This window comes from Pezoporus flaviventris, unplaced genomic scaffold (assembly GCF_033815535.1).
Source record: "Pezoporus flaviventris isolate CSIRO_AGI_PZ_B2104156 unplaced genomic scaffold, CSIRO_AGI_Pfla_v1 ptg000064l, whole genome shotgun sequence".
In the NCBI taxonomy this organism is placed as follows: Eukaryota; Metazoa; Chordata; class Aves; order Psittaciformes; family Psittacidae; genus Pezoporus; species Pezoporus flaviventris.
Genome location: NW_026892612.1, coordinates 3,006,914 through 3,012,264, shown reverse-complemented (window position 1 = coordinate 3,012,264; position 5,351 = coordinate 3,006,914).

Sequence of the window (5,351 nt, the reverse complement as noted above, 5' to 3'; positions counted from 1 at the left end):
CCAACTGTATCCTGGGCTGCATCAAAAGGAGCGTGACCAGCAGGTCGAAGGAGGTGATCCTGCCCCTCTACTCTGCTCTTGTGAGACCTCACCTGGAGTATTGTGTGCAGTTCTGGTGTCCTCAACATAAAAAGGACATGGAACTATTGGAGCAAATCCAGAGGAGGACCACGAGGATGATCAGGGGACTGGAGCACCTCCAATATGAAGACAGGCTGAGAAGGTTGGAGCTGTTCAGCCTGGAGAAGAGAAGGCTGCATGGAGACCTCATAGCAGCCTTCCAGTATCTGCAGGGGGGCTGGGGAGGGACTGTTCATTAGGGACTGTAGTGATAGGACAAGGGGTAACGGGTTAAAACTTAAACAGGGGAAGTTTAGATTGGATATAAGGAAGAAGTTCTTTCCTGTTAGGGTGGTGAGCCACTGGAATAGATTGCCCAGGGAAGCTGTGAACGCTCCATCCCTGGCGGTGTTCAAGGCCAGGTTGGACAGAGCCTTGGGTTGATATGTTTTAGTGTGAGGTGTCCCCATCCATGGCAGGGGGTTGGAATGAGAATATCTTAAGGTCCTTTCCAACCCTAACTATTCTATGATTGTATGATTCTATTTGCACTGAAATCCACGCAGAGAACTTCTTGTCCACAGCTGTAAAGTTAAGTTGCAATGATGCAGCATGCCTATTCTTCCCAGAGGCAAAGAGAACTTGCAGTGCTTTTGTACTTTAAACATAATGACATGAAGTTCAACGGTGTGCAGCTTTCCCATACACAGGGTTGCTAAAGCTGCAATATTACATTACATAGCTGTTTTATATATATATATATATATATATATATATATATATATGTACATATACATATCCATAGAATCACAGAATCATAGAATAGGCAGGGACACCTCGCACTAAACCATGTCACCCAAGGATATGTCCAACCTGGGCTTAAACACTGCTAGGGGTGGGGATATAATCAATGAATTGTATACCCAAGTGCACCACGTGAAATCATAGAATCATAGAATAGTTAGGGTTGGAAAGGACCTTAAGATCATCTAGTTCCAACCCCCCTGCCATGGGCAGGGACACCTCACACTAAACCATATCACCCAAGGCCTCGGCCAACCTGGTCTTGAACACTGCCAGGGACGGAGCATTCACAACCTCCCTGGGCAACCTATTCCAGTGCCTCACCACCCTCACAGGAAAGAATTTCCTCCTTATATTGAATCTAAACTTCCCTAAGAAAACCGTAAGATTATTTTAAACCCATGCTTTTAGTCAACAAAGGTGCTTGCCAGGCAATGAAAAACAGGGCTTGAAATTGTTGTATTTTTTTTGTGGTTTCTTGTTGTTGTTGTTGTTGTTTTTTGGGCGGGAGGGGGGGATTAATTATTTTTTTTTTTTCTGAAGTTATAAATTAGTTTACTTTTTTAAGTCAGTCTTCCCATAGACTGAAATTCCACATTTACTTACCATTAAGTTACTAGCCATTTAATCTGATGACTGATTAATTCAATCTGATCTTTTCAGGCAAGGGATGAGGTATTTCACTCTCAGTTCTTTATTGACAAAGACAACAATTTAGTCTTTTTTGTTGTTTACTAATTTACTACACTGTGTATTTCTAAGCATCAATTTCTTTTAATGTATTTTCAGACTATTACAAATTATCATTTACATTTATGTCTCTTAAGATAGCACTGCCCCTGCTGCTATGATAGTATCATGCCTGGCAGTCAGTAGATGATATGCATTCCCATGACAAATGAAAAAATAGAAAGAGTTATATAAACCATATTTATTATCATGACATACCGTCAATTCTTCCCACTGTAAATTGATGTAGTAAATATTTAATCTTTTAGCATCCCCTCCAATCATGCTTAAGAAATTTATTTGATTGATTAAATATATTCCTTAAATATTTTTATGATAGTCCTTTAGCACAGGAAGTCAATAAAACCTTACTGTAAACACTCAACTGAAGGTAAAAAAAAAAAAATCAGGAGTCAGAGTATTGTCATAAACTTTTATTTATAAGCATTTTGTATTTCAAAAGCAATTGCTGAAGTAAGCAGGGGCTGAAGTGGATTGTTTCTTTAACCTTGAAATTATTATTATCATTAGTAAATGTCTCTTCTTAACTGTTTGAATTGCATCACCATGTTAAATAAAAACATTACTTTATCATACCCACAGTGCAATCTGACACGTTTTGAGTCAGCAATTTTTTTGTGGGTAGAATGTTTCTGGTGACAGTTCACATTTGGCACACTGACAAGTTCTTGGAGAGTCTGGCTCAACAAAGTCAGTGTCTTCCAAGTTTTTCAGCAAATGTTGAAAGGAGCAGGACTGGAGTGGTTACGTGCCACAGTATTTATAGTATTTATTGCAAAAGAGAATGAACTTTTTTTTTTTTTTTTAAGATTAAAGAAAGATTTTGGAGAATTTAGAAGTTTATTATTCTCCTGGTGGACTCCAGGCCACTAAGGATTTGATCTTTCTCCTGTTGAAATTGATAGCAAAATCCTCTATTATTTTTATATGATCAAACCCAAGAGGAAATGGAGTTCTGTGAAGCTACTAAACTCATAATATAAATGCAGCAAATATAACCTATGATGAATTTGAGCTAGATTCTTTTTTTGTTAGTGGCTGAGCACCTTACACAAGTCTTTTTTATATCTTTAAGAAAAAGCAGAGGCCCAAATGCAAAATCCAACATAAATCCTTATTACAGAATTTGTCACAGCTGAAAGTCCTGAACACAGAAATTAGGACACTGATTACTATAATTTATAAATGCATTTTCTTCCATTCCCCAATCCAGTTAAAAGATATTAGTCATCAAGTAAATCTTTGAAGGCTATATTTACAAAACTGCAATTTAAGCATTCAGTAAATTTCCATTTGATACAATTTCAGAAAAATGGAGGGCCAAAATTATTAAGACTTCATTTTTAGAACTGAAGGTACCAGCTGGCTTTGCACTAACAGTCAGAAGTATAACTTTTTGTTTATTCAGACAAAACTGATGTGCTAGAGAGCTAGAGCACCATGTAGCAGTATGCCTCTACCTTAGTGGTATCACCCTGAAGGGTTTAAGTATTGTGAGTAATGAGAGATACCGAGTTGCTGGAGCAGGTCCAGAGAAGGGCGTAGAGCGCAAATCATATGAGGAGTGACTATGAGAACTGGGGTTGTTTAGTCTGGAGAAGAGAAGGCTCAGGAGAGACCTTATTTTGCTCTCTACAACTACCTGAAAGGAGGTTGTAGTGAGGTGGGGGTCAGTCTTTTTCCAAAGAAACAAGTGATAGGACAAGAGGAAACAACCTCAGACTGCACCAGGTGAGGTTTAGATTGGATATCAGGAAAAATTTCTTCACTGATAAGGGTGATCAAGCATTGGAACAGACTGCCCAGGGAAGTGGTAGAATCACCATCCCTGGAAATGTTCAAAACCCATTTAAATGAGGCCCTTCTTACTAATATGGTTTAGTGGTGGAGTTGGCAGTGCTGGAGTGAAGGTTGGACTTGATGATCTTAAAGGTCTTTACCAATCTAGTTGATTCTATGATTCCATGATTCTATGAATTGATCATTTAAACTGAATGAAGGACTAGAAGATTGACATACAGCATCTTCACAGAAATCATCAGAGTAAGTACCAGAATAAGTACAACTAGCATCCATTTATGTACTAATCAAAACCTATTTTTTTATTTAGGAATGGATATGAACTGCTGAGATAGAAAGAAATTATAGTCATTACTACACCCATGAACTCATTAATTCCCAAGATTTCTGATCACTGGAATTAAGAGGAAAGAAGTCAAGAGAATTCCACATGAAGGGAATGTGTGTATGTTGACGAGAGACACTTATTACAGTTACACTAAGAAAAGACCATATACACAAACATGGAGCAATATATAGAGCTGGATTTAGCACTGAGAAAGCCCTAAGAAGGTATGAAAACAGTGTCTTTAGTTTTGGGCAATTCTTTTTAATAAAATCATTCAGCTGCACAAATGAAGAAGCAGAATAATGTTTCCAACTTTTCTTTCTAAACAATTTCATATCAGTAGCCAAGTTTTGAAGAAGCAGCCTTCATGCGAGCACTCCAAGTAATCAAATGTCATATGAGTATATTTAGAAAGGTCAGAAACAGCATCTCCCCATATTGTCTCTATCAGAGTGCAGAAGTGACAGAGCACACATGGCAAGAAGAAAACCTGTCAAGAATTTACGAGCTGCATAAGCTATTCTTTCAGAACTTCAATTTCTCTTCAGGCTAAATTCACTGTGAACTTTTAAAGGAAATTCTGAAGAATAAATGAGCACTTCTGCAGTGTGACCACATGCAGTGTCACAACCACCAAAAAAAGACTCTCAGTTGAACCTTCTTAACAGTTTCCTTCGTCCAATAAGCTTACTTTTGCCAAGTCCACATCTGCACAAATTATCTAAATAATCTTTTGGAAGAAGGATGGGCCACATCCTCTCTTCATCAAGTGTCTAACTTAAGGCAACCATTCAGTTCTTCTAACCCTTGTAGGTGCCTCAAGAAGCTTGCTCAGGACACCTTTCTATTCCATAAGAAGCAGAGTTCTCTGTCATATGTTCCCACCACCTATCTGCTAGTCATACATGAAAAAGTCAAGGAACTCTGGCCCTAGGACCATCTTAACAGCTCACTAAACATACAACAAATCTTTTGACAATCAACAATCTTAGGCATTTTTTAGAATGTGTGCACGTTTTATCTTTTATTGCTGCTTTTTCTTCTAGAAAGAATGTGAAAACTGGAGAGTTTTTCATGAGTTGTTTTTTTAAATAGAGTGAAACTAGCTGTTTTTCTGTGTCAGTTTTATCATGTTGCATTATTAACCCACAGTTTATAGTATTGGCTGTAACTATTAGGCTGAACTGCATTGTAAACAAAAGGGAAATTGACAGGGGAGGCAAAAACATTAGGGAAAAAATAGTATTAGGGAAGGTGAAAATGGAAGTAGAAGAAGAGACTGACAGACAGAAAGAAAAAGAAGAATAGGTACCTTGACAAACAAAAATAAAAGCAGAAGCAGTGTATCTTTGTTCTTGCTACCCGTGGCATAGGGGCTATGCCAGGGATAAGCCACATGACTCCTCAACTGCAGCAAAGCTAGGATGATTTCAGTCTACTGTTTCATACTACTTGGCAGGTATTATTAAGTTCAAATCAACATGACAAAGGAAAGAAACTTTTATTTCTGAATGCCTAGGCCTCGCACAGGACAAATACAGTAGCTAGACAGATGCAAATAAATTAAGAAAATTAAAAAGGAACTAGAAAGGCTGGAATGATTGCTGCC